Raw genomic sequence first — 21609 nt, 5'->3', positions numbered from 1 at the left:
TGAATGCAAATAAAGAAATTTTTCTCGATTCCTTCTTTATCTATTTATTTGAAAATTCTACACTATTTAGAAGTATTGAGTATAAAGTATTGGTCACATTTTCTTTATATTGATATTTCACATCTAGAAAAATAAGAAATCCACTAATACTTAGCGTTAATTTGTGGCATCATACACATAACCAACTTAAAAGTTTGTCTGTTTATTTAACAGTGAACGAAAATGTGAAAATCATCCTAATAATATCTAGTTTTATTTCATTTAGTATTGAATGAATATTCAACTAGATCTCTTGCACTCTTATACCTCAATGTTTAAGGATATCGGCATGCTCCTTTTTCTTCTTATAAAAAAAAAATATTAAACGATAGTAAAATAATAAATGCCTCGAGAAAATACCATCTCAAAAAAAGAAAGAAAAAAACGTGTACACATTTCATTCTTTGATATTTCCCTAATTTTGATTTAACTTAGATTGCCATTTAAAAAATACATTTTGATTCCTCAAATTAAATTGCATTTTCAATGCATTTTTTGAACTGAATCAAAACATCTTCCTGACATCCTATACTTTAGGCTTCTATAACATTTGAAAATATTTGCTTCAACAAAGTTGGCTGCAATAATCCTACTTCACATTTACTTATTGGTTATAAACCACACTATTATCTTCTCTTATATCTTAAGGACATTGGATTTTATACCTCAATTTAATTTTAACTTTCATAATTTACCTTTTTTTATATTTTATCTCTTATTTAAACCAAGTACTCGTTTTAAATAACTAACTCAAACAAAGTATTAACTAAATATAACGTGTATAACACAAACAAATACTTAATATAACGTGTACTAACAAACAAAGTACTAAATATAACATGTTTTGCATATTTGAATGTGTATTGTATGATAATATGCTTGTAAAAATGGCAATGCTTAAATTTATGGGAGAATTTCGGAATAAAAAAAATTTAAGCAAGACTGTTTATGGCATCGAATGAGCTGTACGTATCATAAACAGTTTTATTTGTAATAATTAATACTTTTTATAAATATGTATGCACTGCATTATAAGCGAAAAACTATATTTACTCTCTTAATTGAGACAAATAATTTCAAAACACACTCGAAATCGACGTCGAGCTCACATCGTAAACATACATCACCACTTCTTACAATCACTAAGCAAATCTTGCTATGAAAATTATCTCTACTTGTATTGCATACATATTTTTTAAGATATTTGGATTATACAGCTGCTTATAATTTATATAATAGTAATTTCTAGCGAATTTTTTAGTTATAAAATTCCAAAGCAACGTTTGTTTTTTATGTAAATGCTGAGCCTCAGAAATAATAGCGTATCTGCTCTTCTGTCTTAGCATGTATTACTCTTTATTAATCTGTGTTGTTTTTCTGTATATTTGCACGATTTGGTACTAAAATAAATTAACACACTATATGCGTAATTGCATAAGTAATATAAAGTGTATATAAATAATATGCGTAATTGCATAAATAATATAAATACTATAATAATATAAAAGTAATTGCATAAATTTTTTACCGTTTTGTTCTTTTATAAATTCGTAACAGAGTATTACAGGATATTTTTAACAATTTTTCAATATTCTATACAAGGAACAATAGCGAGCAGAAATCTAAAAAATATAGGGAGAATAGCAGGAGTTTTTCTCAATATTTCCGCCTTTAGTTTTTATTAATCTACATTTTAATTAGTTACATTAATATGTAAGGTTTCAAGGTATCATGGATTTGAAAATATTAAAATTCTTGATATTTGAGAATAAATTTACTTTATCTACTATTAAACCTTTTTTAAATTTTAAAAAAAGATTAATAACGAGTTTTTTTAATTAACAACTTTTATCTATTTTTCATAATATGCGTGAAAGACTCTAAAATTTCTATTTATTCCATGCTATTTTTAAGAACAAAAATTAAAAATAACTTTAAAATATTTAATCAAAGCAACGAAAAAAACTTTTTAAGTCATTTTACTTCGAAAAGTCAGCATAATTTTTAAATTCAGAAGTTCTAATTAAATTTATAATAGATTGATTTCATGGATTCAAAGAATTGTAAATTGTTACTAATAATAAACCTTTTACTTTCCATTATTTAAAATACAGTATGGATCACAATTAATAATTAAAACATACATACCGACATGAGAAATCAAGAAATATTAAAATATATTTTTAATTTTACGCGCGAAACTGAATGTGACAATGGTATTGAAGAATTAATGCAGGATAAACGAATTACAGAGCGCAAAGCGCGAGATCCTAAACCGTAGGTCTCTTTTCTTTTTACTGAAACGAAAACAATCAGTTCTTGTTTCTTCGTTTATGTTACATAGTCAACAATCGTCTTTATTTCCGTCTTTACTTCTTTCTTTTGTTTTTGGAGAATGTTTTTTAATGTAATTCATAGTGTCTTATTGTTTGATTTTCTTCAGGAAAAAAATTATAATTTTATACTATTTGTGATGAATTATTATTATATATTAAAATATTCTTACAATACAGTTATAATCATTTAAAAAAAATGCGTATCCTCCTGTCATAATAATGAAGTATGCAAATATTCTTTCTCTTTTTCTAGATCTATATTTTTTAGTTAAACATTAGCTGTACTACGTAAAAGTATATAAAATGTATGTTCATGAAACTAATTTATAAATGATTCCGATTAAACCCACTAAACATGCAAAAAGCGTTAAAAAAGTTTGTGTGAAAGTTTTTGCGAGTTTATATCATACAAAACTAAATTTAAATAATATAATTTAATTAGCATCATTAAAATTTAAACAATAAGCACTTTTCAAACCTAAAAAATCTAATTTTTTTAATTCATTTTTTTTACTAGAAAATTTATGCATATTTATAATCGAAAATTTTCACCATGCCTTACAAATAATGAAAGTTATTTTATGCTCTAACTAATAATAAGTATAAAAGGTTAATGCTAAATAAAGTGTGATTATCATTTCGCTACGTTTTTGCTTAAATCATATTCATTTTTTTTTAAATCTACATGGAAGTACTGAGAAAAATTTACTCATAATTCAAATAAAACAACTGATTATAAAAAGAACAAAAAAGCCAAACCACAGGTTGCAAACTTCGATGGAACTTTTTGAACAATTCACTGAAATCCACTCAGACTACGAACAATAGCAGGTGAATATATAGGTAATATCCTATGGGTTTTATCACCTCACTGATCACAATGAAAAAAAGAAAAGGCACACAAGAAGAGAGAAAGTACAAAACACGAGAGGAAACTTACGTCCGAAATCCGTTCTGTAAAGTGAAAATAAGTAGAAGCACTTTTTAAACGGGTGCAACCAGATATGTTCTCCATATGAGAAAAGCGTGGTGCAAAATTAGCTCATCTCCCATTGGTCCAGACACGCACGTTTGGGGGTGGGGGAATGAAGATCTTTCGCACGCGCGGCACACGGTCAATAAGATTCCCTAGAAGTTGAAGAAGACGAGAATATCTTTCTACCCCCCTTCCTGGGACGAGGGGTGGAGAAAAGGACCATGCCATTTTTGGGCTACCATGAGTCTTCTCATGTATAGCATCTTCCTCTTGATCATTAGGTGTGTTTTCTCAGGGATTTTTAACAAATTGAAGAAAACTAAGGTTTACAGTGATTTTTTTTAGAAAATCTCAAAATATATTTCGAAATTTCCCCTGCCCCGAAAAGATATTGTCACAAAGCTTAGCGTTACGATACAAAACTATTCGCGAGGAGTGAATTTCATGCTCTAAATCTCATTCGTGTTTGCCAGAGTTTTTTTTTATTCTCTATCTATTACTACATATTCAAGACCATCAGACACAATAACGATTTAATAATTTTTTTTATAGTTATAAACGCGAATTATCAAAACATTGGCTCAACATCGGAAATGCATGTTTATATTTGCTATATATGATCCTGGTACATATTACCACCCAATATGTAAAATTTCAGAAGAGTCATGTATTTTTTACGTTTACGCGCCCCGTCGGGCATATGAATATTCAGTCGGAAATGCAATTAAATTTATATTTATGGCCTCTCAAATTGTGACGAAAATCTCCAAGATAGGGCAATTAAACTGTTCTAAAAAGATGGGGAAATTAAACTGTTCTATATGGCTCGTAATAAAGATCCGTTATGTTTGATGTGACGTAAGTGTTTTTTTTTTTTTAATTATGTAAATAAGAATTTATCGAACAAAGGTAGTTAATTTCTTTTAAACACCAAGTTACAGAAATTTTTAGTTAAAAAAAAGTTTACTCCAATCGCTGAGCTTAGTTATACAATTAACATAAAGTTTGAAATTGCAATGTAAAAACAATCGTGGGAGTGACATCCTTTTTTTATAACAGCGTCTTAAAGGGGGCTTTCCGATAATTCAGATAACATTTCTGTCTTCATAATGAAGGCTTTACTCGATCATTGTTTATTTGAGCTAAATACATCCTAGTTGAAACAGGGTGCGGCAAAACAACCTGGACGAACAATTTCTAATATAACTTTATTAATAAATAAATTTTTAAAAAATATAACAAATAATAATAAGATAAGACTTTACTAATAAATAAATCCAATTGGTTTCAAAGTAGCCTCCTTTTGTAGTAATGCAGGGGCGCAAACGCTTATGGAAATTTTTAGCAATGAGTCGCAAGTCTTCTACCTTCAATAGTTCCGATCTTGAATATACGATTCCCAGTAAAATACCGAATCCAAGCATCACTGACTGGGGCCAGTGAGCGGTTGGTTGAGAACGTTAAACAGCCTGTGTATGGTCTGAGAGTGCGCGTTATCAATTCTCGTTAGACTGTACTACGGTAAAGTGTTCGACATCGCGTACAGGCCTTAGAGCTGCCAAAGAGGGGGTTCCTTTCCCTTTAACAGAGAATCAAAATTGTGATGGCAGGTCTTCGGATCATCATCAGCTAGTTCCACAGAAGTAGCCAATAGCCCGTTGTGAATCTCTAATGCGACATAAATAAAATACTATTACTACTACCTCTACATTTAATCCCGCAATTGACTGATCGTAAAGACTCGGTTTCCAGTAGAACACCGAAGTCAAGCATCACTGACTGCGGTCAGTAAGCGGGTAGGTGACCACTTTGATCAGCCTTCGTAGGGACCGAGAATGTGCACAGTATCGGTCCTAGTTAAACAGTTCTATCGTGAAATGCTCGACTTCGATCTCGTGTCTTCGGATCATACTCAGGTATGTTTCCCCAGACAGTCACCAATAACCCATTGTGCAGCTCTGGTGCGACGTAAATAAAGAGCCTACGAAACTCTACATTTAATCCACCTCATTTTCACCGAGGCGATTACTTTAAAGAGTCCAAACTCAATGTTCAGAGCAAACGAACGATTTCACACTGTCGTTTTCCTTGCTTAAAATATTCTAAAATAGCATATATTTTGCTTGACATTGTTGAAAAACCAGAAAACAATATGTTCACTAAGAGGTATATTATAAAATATTTTAAAATTAAAATGTTTGACAAAAGGAAAACGAGCACACAAATTAAAAAGAGATCAGTTAACTTTATGCAATATTTTTATTTTGAAAGATTATTTTCACGGCTTTCAGAAATTATTCTGTTTATTCTAATGCAAAATTTTTGTAAGGGTTTCATTGTTGAAAGAATTAAAAACTTCGTTTATACATTTCTGAATTAGAACAGTTTGAATCAGAAAATAGTAACTTTTTCATCTAAATGAAGATTCAATTACTTGATTTAACAGGGGGGGGGGAAAGAAAACGAGAGCGAGAGAAAGAAAAGAAAGAAATTTATTTAAAAGATCAGCTTTTTAGCTTAAGAAACTAACAATTAAAACATTAGAGACAAATTTAGGTTTGTGTCAAAATGTGTAGTTGTTTTTGTTCTACATATTTTTGCGCTCAATTTAAACCAAGTTTAATTAATTCTAATTAGTGACTTAATCACTACTGCGCATTTAGACGGTCAAGGTTATAATTTTTGCAGATGAGAACTTTGAATTAGTTTTGCAGATGATTGTGCTTCCTTTTATTTTTCTCTTTTCGCAAAATCACGCCAACCGTCTACTGCACCTACATTAAAAAACTTTTTCGTATGCCATCGTCCTTTATATATATTTAAGAAAAAATTCTCAGAGAGTAGAGGGCCCCAATTTGCCAATCAAAAAATTTATATGTGATCTGTAAAATTATTCGATTCTCTTTTAGAAAGAATTTGGCATGTGACTATTTCCGCTTATAATATGATGCGAGAATTTTGTGTGGAATTTTTGAGAACTAAATTGGCAACATTTAGACTAAGACTTTTAAAAAAATAAACTTCAACCATTTTGAACTATAATTTTTTACTTTGGAGCAATAAAAAGCAAGCATTCCAATAGAAATATTTAAAATATAAGGGCGTATGAGCTTTTATGATTGTCCGACTGAATCTCACAAACTTTTGATGAAACTCTTATTGGAAATCGAACATTTAGAATCGCTTTTTTTTTTCTCCCTTAGAAAAAGTTGTTCGAGTATTTTCTCCTCACAGCACTTCCTTTCGGATGTTTGGCAGAAAAGCAATCATTTGAGAGCAAATTTTGTGTAAGCTAATCTTTTGTGGGGCGAATAGAAAATGAAAACTCATTTTAAATGCTATATTAAATATTTGCATTCTTTTAGTAGGTTTGTACAAGGAATTTAAGTAAATGACATTTGATGGTGTTTGGCATAGATTTTTCTGCTGTCCTCGAATTTTTTTAACTGCACAATTAGAATTATGATTAAATACGAATATGTATTGCAATCTATTAAAAAAATTTTTTTAATAATTTGATGCTTTTTTTCTTTCTGTCATGCAATTCATATTTAATATTTAAGTTACAAATAATAACTCACATAATTAACAGAAATTAACGAAATTCATCGTACATATAAATATGATATTATAATTTGTATGTAATAAATTTGACTGTGGCTTAATTTAAAAAAAAAATCCTCTTAACTGCTGCGTTTATTTTTTTAAACATCGAAATCGAAAAAGGTAGGAAATAATGTGAAAAATAAACTTGTAACTCAATGCCTAGTTCGTACTCAAGTTTTTGTAACACTTTCAACCTAAATGTTTCGATATTTCTTAACTCGAAAACTATCAGTTGTTTTACAGTTTTTTATTTGTTTCTTATTCAGGAAAGACACTTAAATGTTATGGTTTAATAGTTGGTACAAAATCTAAAATGAGTTTCTATAGTTATTGCGCTCATTTGAAACAAATCAAAAACTCTGTAAGCACCATCGCCAATTCATGTGCAATACTTTTAATATTATAATTATTATTATTTGCATCTTTGTGTTTTTCTGCATCACGTCGGTGTTCTTTTTTTCTTTTCGAAGTATAATAAATACACTTGAAATGTATCTATAGTTTGCGCTATTTTTGCCTAATGGTTATCATTTTAAATTTTCCTTTAGAAATGAAAACTGGTGTTACAATATTTGTTTAAGATACACGAAAACCGGTTATACACTCTCATTTATTACTTAATAATCAAGTTCTACCGAAATATATTTACTCTAATTGCCAAAACTGTTACCATATAAAATTTTCAAAAAATTAACCTTGACATTCTAGAAAAGATTTTTTTTTAAAAAATTAGCTCTAAACTCATTCTTAGCAGATTTTTGGCGATTGGATACATCTGTATCGTTACTTAAATAGGTACAAGGATTACAACCAATCTTCTGGCTAAGGATATCTAAATTTCTTACAAACACAAAATAGTAGAAATTCTAAAAACTAAGACTTGAGTGTCTTTGAGAATGTGATTCTGGACGATACAGAATCAAGACATACAAAGTAAAAGGCAAAAGTTTAATGTAAGATTGCTATAATTGAAGGACGTTGATCATTATTGTGATGAGCCACACATTTTTTCTAAAAGTGACATTTTTAAGTATTCTTAAAGTATTTAATTATTCGTTAAACTGTACTTTAGTATTGTTTCCAAATACATAATGAAAAAAATCCGCGACTTCTCACTTTGTAACAACTTCATACATAGAAACATCTTCCTGATTACTAAGAAATAAGTAGCATTTTTTTTACTAAAAGTGCTATTTTGAACTTATAAAAATGTGGTATATCATTATATTGTTCCAAACAATCATTTAAAAAAAGAGAATATGCTGTTTCCATTAAAATATAAAACCGAAGGGCGGAGACTTTCTAGACAAACTGTATTTGAATGTAACACATATTGCTTAAATACTTTTTTCATTTCAATTGTAATGTAAAGACTCATCTGTAATTAGAAAGAACTTTTTCTTATAAAACTTATGTTGAACGAAAGCTTTTTAGTAAGGGGAAAAAAATTTAACTACAAAGATTTCTTGATTTCGGAGTAAGACTCTAAACAAAGGAACTCTACAAACATGTCTCAGGTTTTTATTCAAATCCATCAACGCTACCGTTATTTGGATAAATTTAGATTGCGTCCGTATAGTCTTTTCATGCATGAATTTGACAGCCGCCGAGAAGCCGGAAACATTCATTACATTGTGTGTTACAATTAAAGTATTGTATTTCTTCTAAGTCCCTTTGTCGTTTTCCTCGCCTTATCGGTTGTTGTGTGACGTAAAAAAGAAAATACAAGTTTTAAATTTCATTTAGCAAATAGTGATAAAAAATAGTTGTTAACTTAAAATATTACTTTGTAAACCACTTTATTATGTTAAAATGAAATAGAAAATTCAGATCCGAAGGAATTTACTTTCATGTCTTACTGTAAAATATTGATTAAGTTTTTAAATACAAGATGCACTGCTTTAATTTATATTGTATTTATATTTCATTTTATCATCAACAAAGAATAACTGATCCATGAAACTGATGTACGAGTTATAACTGTTTAACTATGTACACTGTAAAATATTCTGTATCAAATTACAGTATAAAGTACTGGCAGTTTGGGTACATCATCCGTAATATCCAGTATACCGTAAAATCCATTTTCACCGGAAAATACTATCCATTAATTTTTACAGTAATATTTCTTTAATTAAAATGATTTTACGGTAATTATTACTGTGAAAACTACGGTATATCATTTTTTTTGTTTCGTAGCAAGTTTCGGCAAAAATGGATCTTACTGTAAGAAGTACCAGCACCTGAGTGCCTGTGCTTTTTACAGTAATTTGATCCGGAATTTTTTACAGTGTATTCTTGGTATTTTGAACAAGCCAAGATAAAGTCAAACATCAAGACAATCGTAATTTCTTAAGTGATAGAAAGAGAACCTGCAACTGTGAGACATAAGAAGAAAATCACGAAGCACTACCCACTATAATGAGAACGTAATTTAGTCTTGACTAACAGAAAATATTCTCCAAAGCAATTAATAATATCCAATTAATAACATCAGTTTTTTTAATTATTAAGAATTTTTAATTTTGTAAAACGTGGCCACATTAAAAAATTTTACATATTACTCTGTAAAAAATACTGGATCGAATTACGGTATAAAGTACCGGTACTTAGGGTGCATCATCCGTAAAATTCATTTTTACAGTCAAATCCATTTTTGCAGTAAAATATTATACCGTAATTTTTACATTAATATATATTTAATTACAATGATTCAATGATTTTATAACAATTATTACTGAAAAATTACGATAACAGTGTGCTGGCCTCTAGTCGGTAACAAAATTTTCCTATGTTGCCTTATAAGTTTAAGCCTAGTTGGCATCTGGGTTAATCATTCCGTGAATATGATTTTTACTAAAGGTGTTATATTTTAATAAGCATGGAATAGTTATTTTGTTATTATTCACAAATTTTGCTTACTTGGGCTTTACCGTAAGAAAAAAAAACAAATTGCAAAAAAAGAATTTATCTATACTAAATATTTCATACATAAAGTAGTGGTAAACAGGTCATAGGTTAGAGTCCCCTTGCCGTTGAGCTAACCATGACAGATTTCTCTCACCATGCAACGTAAACGCAGATCAGTTCCATCAAAGAGTCCTTCATAAAGGCTAGTTTGTCCCAATGCTTGATCCAGAAGTTCTCTTGTCTTCTGGGTTTGGTTTAAAGTTACAAGGCTACGGAGTTGTCGTGAACACGGATTTTAGATGGCTGTTCAACGTCGGATATAAAATAAAAGGAGATAGGCACTTTACAAATTTCAGGAATTTTTTCCAGCTAACAACACAATACACTGAAACATCTGATTGCCACATAGAAATTGTGGTGCTTTTTTACTAAAAGTGCTCTTAAAAAGTGCTTGCTGAACAATTTGGAAGTGTGGTTCAGCATAACATCGGCTAAGACCTTTAAACTTTTTAACGGAGCAAAAACTATTTTATGTTCAATTAAAATATTAATTCAATTAATATGATTTTAAGACTATTAATATCAGTTAACGAAATATCAATATTAATTCGAAACGAACATATATATTTAATTATTAATCTAAACTAAAATAGCTCGTGTAATAGCGCTTTGATTTTTCAGTCTGTTGAATTCTGTCAACGCCATTTCTCGATTCTGAGCAAAACTAAATTTCTATTTACAAGTGTCACTCTCATTTCAATAAAATGATTTTTTAATTAGAGTTTAGAAAAAGTTTTCTACAGTTGAATGTGCATTGACTAAAAAAAGCTTATCAAGCACTTTTCGAGTTTCGACTTTTGAATCTTCCATCCTCTTTACATTTTAAGTACTCTTATTAAGACAGGGAAAAAGATATTTTTATTGCATGAAAGACCCCCTGTTTCCTTAAAAATAGAGATTCTTCTGGAATATCAGAGACGATAATGTGGGGCCACAACACGCCTAAAAATAAACAACTCTCTCTTTTTGAAACGATGCTGCGTGAACGCCTTAAAAGATTCTTTTTTTTTCAACTTTTCTAGATTTCTTTTTTCAGCTTTTCTTTTACCAAAGAACCTTCTCTTCACATCTAAGACTTAACAAAAAATTATTTGCTTTTTTCATTTTTTGGAAATTTGTGAAGAAAGATTTTACATAACTTTTGACTCTTTCATTTTAAGAGTTTTTTTTCCCATAAAAAATTATCATTGAATGCTAATAACCTTTATTCATAAATGGTTACACCTTTGAAAAGGTTAATGAATTTAAATACCTTTGAACAATGATCAATGACCAAAACAGCATAAAAACAGAAGTAGACAACCGAATTAAAATGGCAAACAAGTGTTTCTTTGGACTAAGAAAGCAATTAAGATCAAGCCTAATCAGTCGAAAAACCAAAATTAAAATTTATAAGACTCTTATTCTACCTGTATTGCTCTATGCAAGTGAAACATGGACACTAAACGCAGACACTCAGCGTACTCTTGGTGTTTTTGAAAGGAAAATCCTTAGAAATATTTTTAGCCCAGTACAGGAAAGAGGCTGTTGGCGAATCAGATGCAACTTTGAATTATATAGACTCTGTGGACAGCCACAGATAGTGCAGGTCATCCGAAGCATTAGATTAAGATGGCTTGGCCATATCTGGAGAGGTTCAGAAAACAATGCAGTACGAATCGCCACCTTTAAAAATCCTTCTGGATCTCGTGCCAGAGGAAGACCTCCAACCAGATGGCTCGATGACACTACGAAAGATCTCAAAGTAATAAAGATTAACAATTGGAAAAAAGTCGCCATGGATAGGAGGCGTTGGAGGCTGCGCGTGGTTGAGGCAGCCAAGGCCTGTAAGGGGCTGTCGTGCTGAAGAAGAAGAAGAAGCTAATAACATTAAATTTTTGTGAAATTTTGGATGAATAGTTTTTATATTTGATACTGAATAATTTTCTTTATTTTTTTGTTAGTCTGAATCGGGCAACTATGTTTTACTAAAAAATTTTCTTAGCAAATTTATTGTATTATTGATACATAAAATTATTGTATTATTGATACATAAAATTATTGTATTATTGATACATAAAATTATTGTATTATTGATACATAAAATTATTGTATTATTGATACATAAAATTATTGTATTATTGATACAGTAAATAATCTTTACATTGTCTCCTATTTGCATACTAAACATTTAACTATTGTTAAAAAACATATTATATAATTACTTGAAGTAAATTAAAATGCATAAATGTACAATTATAAAAATATAGATAATGTACAGAACAGGCATAAAAAATTAATTCCTAAAATATAAACCAAAATATAAAATATCAACATAACTTCTCTTTCAATATTTTACTTTCATACACTCTAGTTTCCCTAAAACAATTTATTTTAAATGTATTTAAGAATTTTGTGACTGAAGTTCTTTAATATTTTAAGTGGTAAATACAATGTCTTATTTTGTAAAGCTTTTCAGACTAAATGTTCTCACACATTCTTAGTAAAAGCTTAAGTTAGAAGTTTTTTTTGCAACTAAAAAATTAAATATTTTTGTTTGAAACCACAGGCTTGTAAATTTCAAGTGTGATTATGTGCCTTATCTTGCGGAAAATTGCTTTTCAGATTACACATTCTAATGAGAAGTTATTCTTTGTCAAAATGTTTTTTAATTTAAACTTCCAATTAGAAAATACTAATTCAGTTTCACCATTAAATGTAATATCGAAATCATCACTAAAATACTACCGTGCTACCTACTACAAAATTGTGATAATGAAAGAAAAACTTTATTTCTTAATCAGCAGCTTTAAAAATTGATTTGTTACTTGTTCATTTCACAGCTTTCAATTGTCAATTAGTTGCATTTTTAAAGATTTTTCAGCTTATATCATATTTTTTCTAAAAAACACTCTTTTAAAAAGTGTATCACATTTACATTCTCAAATCGAAAATTTTTATAATCCTCCATAACTATAATTACCAATTAATGTTACTTAAGTATCACTTCAAAACTTAAGAGACATTTACAGAATGTTATTTTTACCTTAGATATAAAATTCCAGAAGTTTTTTGAAAAAGTTCATTGTGCCTCAAAACATATCTACACAATTTAGAACATAAACGATACCACAATAAACCCGTAGAGTATAATGTGTCTGCTCTCTGTTCTTTAGAAATAGCAAACAATACTCACAAATTATATAATTCATTTAGGAGATTAAAAAATAATGTATATATATATATATATATATATATATATATATATATATATATATATATATATATATATATATATATATATATATATATATATATATATATATATATATATATATATATATATATATATATATATATATATATATATATATATATATATATATATATATATATATATATATATATATATATATATATATATATATATATATATATATATATACATTATTTTTTAATCTCCTAAATGAATTATATAATTTGTGAGTATTGTTTGCTATTTCTAAAGAACAGAGAGCAGAATTTAATGTTAAAGGCACAAAATTTAGATCCATCTATCCTGTATTTATTCGTAAAATTCTGAATTATCTCAATAGTTTAAATCTAAATACTTCCAATAAATTCTCTTTACCATTATCTGATTACAAAATGGAATGGTTTCTTGCCTCAAAAACTTATAATAAAGGGGATAACTTAATTATAAGGGAAATATTTATAATTGTCACAATTCAACTGAATTTTTTTAATGCTACTATTAAGCAACTTCAAAAGAATTTTGTAGTGACCCTCATAGACAAAGCTAACAACATTTATGATATCTTCTGTAAAAATAAATTAAGTTGAACTATTAAATAAGGAATTAATAAATCGTTAAAATCTCAATAATTATCAATTTAAATAAAAGTATTATCATTAAAAAAGCTTAGCTTTCTATAAAAGGTTAAAAACTAAAATCAATAATGTACAATCTCAATATTTCATAATCAACCCAAAATTTTATCCAGTTTTTGGGCAGATCAAGTTTTAGAGCTGATACAAGGTATATAACGTTCAAATCAAATGCAGTTCTTAACTTCTGTATGAACGTTTTTTAAAGATATATCCCACTATAATAATTATTTAATTTCTTATTTTATTGTCTGACAACTTTCTTACGAAAATATTTTTAAATCATTTTTACAAGTTATTTACAAGTATTATGCCATCTTTCTCCCTTCTCGCTTTATATATTCCTATTCATATTTTATTTCTAATTTTCTCTTGAATTTTTGTGACATTTTTGCTTGATAAAATTATGTTTCCGAATCAGGCTCTCTCTTTTCTATTTTTTTTTCATTTTTTTATTATCTCTCCCTTATGTATATATATTAATCTTTTATATTAATCTATATATACATATATATATATATATATATATATATATATATATATATATATATATATATATATATATATATATATATATATATATATATATATATATATATATATATATATATATATATATATATATATATATATATATATATATATATATATATATATATATATATATATATATATATATATATATATATATATATATATATATATATATTATCTCTTTATTTAGCTGAAACATAAGACTGTAATTTCCAGGTGATAAAAATATTGGAGAGGTTCTCTCTCATTTACACTCCACAAGATAAAAGTGCCTATGAAAAAGACGTATTTTTTTTTAAATCAATTTTAAGAAGAGTTCATAAAATATAAAAAACGTCCATTTCAAAATTCTGTTAAATAATTTATTTTAAATTACTACATATTTCCCTTCGTTTTATTTAAACGAAAAGAAGGAACGGATTCCTAACGATTTTCTCAAACCAGTCCAGTTTGTTTTGTAACCGTAGAAAAGAATTCGCAACTCGTGTTTAAAATCTAAAAATATGGGACAGTAGTCATGAAGTTTAGAATTCTGTCGATGTCAAATGTAAAAGAATTCGTTTTATTTCCAGAGCCAGGAAAAGAGAACACATGGTGGCTCATTGCGCTTATTATGCAGGCAAGGAAACTGTTTATGATCTCGATTTTCTGACGAAAAAACTGGAATTGCGTCAAAATTCTAAATTTAGAGCCTAGCATTCTCTGCGTACCCACTCACACCTAACTTTTAGTGCTATGATTCAGACTAAAACTAAATTATCTCTATAAAAAAGGAACGAGATGAAGATGAAATAATAAAACATTATTTTAAAGGAAAAAATATCCTAAATAATCAATTTACATAGATACATTATGGAATTTTTAAATAATGACCAGTAACGCTTTTATTGGAGAACGTCTTTGTTTAAATATATATTCTAAAATAACATTTTGGCAGATATTTCAACTTGACTGAAGTTCCAGATAAAAATCTAGTATTTAAACGCACAATATATGAATTTCTTTTTTTTTAAAGTTATGGTTTTCTTGAATTTATACTTAAAATAGTTATAAATATATTTTTTCAGAGAAAAAAATTGCCCTTTTAAATCTAAAAAGAAAAAAAATTTCTCAAAATGAAAATAAACCTTGCTGAAAAATTGGTGCATGCATGTCAATGCTATGTTGAATCAATGAAATTCGGCTAAAAGTAACTAAAATAGTTACTTTCAGTCAAAATAGTATATTTAGAAACAACAATATAAAAATATGTGACTTTTTGATTATTACTAATATAAGTTGATCATTTTATAATATTTTGAAATAACAGAAAATGGAATTAAAATTAAAATAAATTAAAACTTAAAGCATTAAAAGTGACTCAATATACGAACAAAGAATTTAAAAGAAAAATAACTTTAAAAAACTGCAGTCAATGGGCAACCTTTACAAACGAAAGGAACTTGGCGCTCACCCTTTATTTTATCACAACACACAAAAACTGCTTCACCTTCACCTTTAAATTAATACTTAAACTCGAAACAGACAAAAAGGGGTCACAACATTATAAAAAACTGAAACAAAACATAAAAGTCTACAAAAGAGTAGAAGGTAATTGTACCTTAAGTGCCGTGTCAGCGGAAGGCAAAGAAGAGGGAAGCCAGAACGGGCCCGGCAATCTTCCAAGTTGCCTGGGCATAATACTTAAGTTGAGAACAATGAACCTAAAGTGAATCTCATGACATGTCTCAATTGTTGATTATAATCTATCAAAACATTGACTTCTAGCTAAAATTACACTAATTCCTCTTAGTTGCTCTTTCTTGGGGATAACACCTAAAAACGAAAACGAATAGCCAATTAAAACCTTTTATATTACTTTTTTTAAACGTCTTAAGCAAATAAACCATTTTACTCGTAAATTAACAAGCTTTCTTGTATTTAAAGGTGAAACACTATAATCGAAATTTCGACTAATTTCCGACTAGCTAAAACCTTAAATCTTTTCTAAAGCATTCAAAAAACTGTGTGCCTAGTGACAATGTGCAAGTTATAATCGTTTTCCTGTAGCTACAATTCAACGCGTACTGTCGCAAAAAGGAATTTACAGCGAATCAAACTTCAAAATAGCTAGTGAAAATGCAAGTTTTAATTATTTTCTAACAGCTACAATTAGAATTTATTACTCTTTTAAAGCCAAAAATAATTATTTGCCAATCAAAACTTTAAACATTTTATGATTATTTTGAGTACTCACATTTTATTGGCTTTTGGTGCAAAATAACAATAAAAGTTTCAATCATATCCTGTTCGCTTCATGTAGAATATATCGTAAAATTATCGCCCAAAGGATATTGAACTCATTCCGATTAAAGGCATTCCGATTAGTTAGATCTTAGCTGTTGCTTTGTATCTGATGGCAATACAAATTTCGATAGTCTGACCACTACCATAAAAATACATCTTCTACTAAAATTTATCTTAAGTTGCAATTTGGATTGCCTTTTTGACAAAATAGACTGCTTGAATTCAATTGTAATTCTATGTCTGATGACAATACAAATTACAAATGTGTCTTAAATGTTGCAATCAAAACTGCATATTTATTTTTTCGCTAATGAAGATTTTAAACGTTCTCTAACATAAACAAGTTAGCAAACACGAAACTAAAAGGAATAAAATAATAAAATAAGAATTTTAAAAATTTAATTTTCAAATGGACTGACTATACCTAAAACTAATAATATAATGAACGTCATTTTTGCAATTATACATCTACGACCACCGCAAATTTCCATCACGTACGTGCCATACATTTTTCGTTTTATGTGTAACAAGTATAGAAATATATTTTTTTTAATCCAAATGTAGTTCTTAAAATGTTTATATTAACATGTTTTACAAATAAAAAATTACAAAACGTGTTTCTAACTACAGACACAGTTTGCTATGCCTGTAGTTAATTCTGTTGTAGATTCTAACTACAGACACAGTTTGCTATGCTACTCTAAAATCGTTATCATTTTGTCTCAATGTACAAACTTTTTTTTAAATAGAACGTAAACAAATTTAAATAATTGTGGAACAGGTGGGCGAGCATGGTAGGTTCAAGTTCCCAAATTGTTAATAAGAATCAAAGGAAATTGAATCAGTTGAATTTCTCTCATATTAATCAGTTGAATTTCTTTCATATTTCTCTCAATTGAATTTCTCTCAATTGAATTCCTCTCATATTATTCACTACACAGAAGAGAACCTACATTATTTTTGTGCCCAGTTTCGGTACTAATCAAAACAGATGCATTATTCACAGTAAAAAATTAATAAAAATTGTAAAAAATTTGAACTTACCTGGTTCTTTGTACTGGTTCTCTTAATAAAGAACAAAGGGACAAGAACATTTTTTCAATTTGGTTTATCATTTAAAAGATTTCTAAGATAAGCTATATGAATGAGTTAAACTTCAGTGGTACATATAGATGAAGGGCAAAATAATATACTACGAAACAAAACTCAATTACTCGATCAAAACTTGGAAAAGCTGCTTGATTTGAAATGAATTTATAATATGAGGGTTGCAGTGAAAACAACTCACTCTCTCTCAATAAATTTACCTTGTTATTACTGTAGTATTATCGTCAAAACACACACAATTTATGTAGTTTAAATCAGCACTTAAAATGTACCTAAAACATGAAATATGTATTTCATGGAATCTATATGAGAGATGAGAAATGGAATGAGAAATGAGAAATGGAATTTAGTTTGCTACATTGTGACAGTGAAAATTAGACAAATAACAAATTATTGATTAGTGCAAATTTATCGTCTGATATTTATTATTAAGCAGTATTTATACTATTCAAAGTAACTCTAAGATATCATCATTAATACAACCTACTTTTTAATTAACACAAACTAATTTATAACAATGATTTTGTTTCTGAGGTAGGTGATAGTTTAAACCCTTGCTCCAATAAAATTTGTTCATCTAAATTCCATCACTACGTGTAACAGAAAAATTAATAATGTTCAAAGTGTAAAAACCAAAATATACATTTATTTCAAAGAAAGCTTTAAAAGGTTACCTGAATAACAAATTTGTATTCATAATATGAAATGAAATTATGTTATCATTAACATTCACTGAAAGTAAATTGATATTTATATTTTAAGAATTTCATTTTACTGATATTTGGGGAAAATTTCTGCATACTTGCAACGTTTATTGCTTTATTTCAAAAGACATTGAAAGAAAATAGATTAGAAAATAGAAAGAAAATTGAAAGAAATAAGACGAAAAACATTTCGCGGTTCAAAGTAGTAAAATTAATTTTTGAAATATCCCTGTAATGGTATTTCTTGACATAACTCGACATACTGCCATTTAGGAGAAAAAAAATTATAGCTTTACTAAATATATGACAGAATTTCAAATATTGACTTTCGTAAAAATTATTTATGTCTTAAAAATCTACGTTTCGCTGTGTGAATTAATGAAATTACACTTCAAAGCGTTCCTAGTAAAATTGAAAGTTCAGCCATGTTTCCCTACGTAAAACTCAACATTCCACTGACATTTGTGAAAAAAGCAAAGTGCATGGCGCCTTTTTAAATATTCGTAATTTTTGGAAATACTTAAATTTTAAAACTTTAGGTTTAACTTCCACATACTTGCAACATAAATTTTTATAAAGTCATGTAAAGTTAAAAATCTAGCCATGTTTCCTCGTATGAAATTCAATCTGTGAAATAAGTCCACAGCCATTTGTAAAACAAGCTGCAGTTTATATGCAAAACGTATTCCATAATTCGAAAGCTTTCCAAGCGTATTAAATAGTTATGTTCTAAAACCATAAATTTCCCGGTGCGATTTCGAGAAAGAATTTTTTTTAAGAGTCCAGTGTGAAATTAATTTAGTTTTCTTCTGTAAACTCGATTTTTTACTGACATTTTGAAAAGCGTTATATCAAAGGTTCTCACACGTAGAAAATAATTAAATTTTAAAATATGGGTACGACTGAAAGTTATGTCCTCGGTGGCCAGCTTAAAACCCACATAGCTTAAGATCGATGAATACCTGCTTGTCTGGGAAGTAAAGGTGGCTTGTACGCTATGTTCACCACATTGCCATGATTATGCCGATGATCACGAAATTGTGGAGCCTTAACCTACATGACCCCCTGGATCTTTGCGGTATTCTCTATTTTTTTTTTTTTTAATGCCATTTGTAAAAAAAAAACCCAAATCCAAATGCTAAGTGTATGTAAACACTCGAAAGAAACGAAAACTTCTGACACTCAAAAGAAAAGTTTAAAAAAGGATAGGTTCCACGGTGCAAACTTCTTTTATTAGTCACAATTCTCTCCATTAAAACGCAACATCGACATTTGTAAAAAAAGTTACAACTCAAATACAAAGTATATGGTGCTGTTGTAAATTTTGATAAATCGTGAAAAATATTTAGCCGCTTTGCACAAATTTGTGAAGCGATTTTTTAAAGTATATTTGGCAACATTAAATATTTATACATAATTCTCCTTACAAATTTGACATTCTACAGCCATTTGTAAAAAAAAAAGTTGCATCTTAAATACAAAGTATATATAGCAACTAGCAACAATTTTAGAATATATTTATGTCTTAAAACCTGTTACGCAGTTTAATAAAATTAACTTAATATTGCTATTAATATTAAAATTTTGCCACTTTTTCCTTTATAAGACCTGATATTCTGCTGTATTTGTAGAAAAAAGTTACCGCCCAATTGCAAGGAGTGTGGCATCAATTTAAGGTGGATACTCGTGAAAAGTTATTGATCTTTTGCGAATATAGGTTTCACAGAGTAAATTTGGGAAATTAGCACACTTAAACTGGCATTAGATGACCAAACATTTTGAAGGGTAACTTTGCTGAGATATTCATTTAATATTTTCATCAGATTTTTAAAAATATGATATTGTGATGCTTTCATAAATCATTCAGTAAAACGATAGAGAATATATTGTCTTTTAATTGAGGAAACAATCGTGTTAATTATTATTTGATTCAGAAACTGGTATTGGAAACAGAATGCATCTTTTAAAAGCTAAACAAAGTTGTGTTGGGTGACAAATTATCCTGGTTTGAAGCATTTATATTTCAATAATTTCACACATGAAATATTCATTAAATTTCAAACCTCAGTTTTACTCATAAACTTTTTAAATGTTAAAGTTTCACGCGACATAATGGTTTCACGCTCAAAAGCTATAAGATATTCATAAAAAATAAAAATAAAATTTGTATTCAGGTTTATCGTGTGAGTTTAAAATTAAAACTTGTGTGACTCATAAGGCTGTGACAATATTAATAGTGTAGAGCTTAAGGGGTTTCGCGAAGTTTCTTTAAATTTTCTTTTCAAGAAGGTTTAGATAATACCAAAATAATGCTACTTATAATAGAAAGAAAAGGGTGATGGAACGCTTTAAAAAGTGTAAAAACTGTCACCTCTAGATAAACACGTCCACGTGCGAAAAAGGCACGTGGAATAATGCTTAATTTTCAAAACAATAATTTTATGCTAATTTTTCAGTTTGTTTTTAATCGCTTCTTATTTTAGCAGCTTATATGATTCATATCAATCTAATAATACCTTGAATCAATAGTGGTTGTTTGTTATTCATTATCTGAGATAAATATAAAAGTTTGAAACCTACTGTGAAAACCGTAGAATACAATTATTGTGATGTAAAAATCTAAGCTGCAAGCCTTTCAAATCTAAGAAAATGAGTCCTGTCTAGAATAAACATACATTTCCTGTCTATTTTAAAATCAAACTCATTCTATTCTATATCAGAATATGGGTTTACAACCTGTTTGGTTAGCCGGTTTTCATAACTGTTTCCATAATCGAATTTTTATGTAAGCTCGAATTTTTATGTACCTACTTAGAACCGCCTTTATCGACATTTATCTATAGATAAATATAGGATAAAGACATATTTATATAGGATAAAGATATATTTATATAAGAAAAAGATATTACTCAGCCGATGCAGCCAGTGAAATCGCCAGTGGTTTGTCTGGTACTAGACGAGCAAGACGAGAAGAGTCATTGTGCACCGATGAACGACGACATTTTATTATCGATTCTATATATTCCATTGGTTCTTTTTAATCCACGAAAATGAAACTTCCAGAAAATTTGAGATTGGTGCCACAGTTACTAAAATGCAACATCATTAGCCCACACTTGTATAACTGGACAAGGTGAATACAATAGTGAACAGTCAAGAATAAAAATATATCCTGTTCTGACCT

At 28.4% G+C, this 21609-nt stretch overlaps 1 protein-coding gene across 31 annotated transcripts in view; it reads right to left on the bottom strand.

The window, feature by feature from the left end:
* The window catches only part of LOC107457063 (myosin heavy chain, muscle), a 58460-nt gene extending 54956 nt beyond the window's left edge, over positions 1–3504 (bottom strand). For 12 of the 31 annotated variants that reach the window (XM_087150185.1, XM_087150166.1, XM_087150179.1 and 9 more), the window contains exon 1: positions 3316–3451. The gene's annotated coding sequence lies outside the window, so the exon portion shown is untranslated. Of the gene's footprint in view, positions 1–3134 lie in introns of all 31 variants that reach the window. The other 19 variants (XM_087150168.1, XM_087150173.1, XM_087150164.1 and 16 more) reach the window with 5 other exon arrangements.
* Positions 3505–21609: the final 18105 nt, after the last annotated feature.

This window comes from Parasteatoda tepidariorum, chromosome 8 (genome assembly GCF_982258835.1).
Source record: "Parasteatoda tepidariorum strain Cologne lab strain chromosome 8, Ptep-v5.0, whole genome shotgun sequence".
NCBI classification, from domain to species: Eukaryota; Metazoa; Arthropoda; class Arachnida; order Araneae; family Theridiidae; genus Parasteatoda; species Parasteatoda tepidariorum.
Note: the sequence above shows the minus strand (reverse complement) of the source record. Positions and strands in the feature narration are given on the sequence as shown.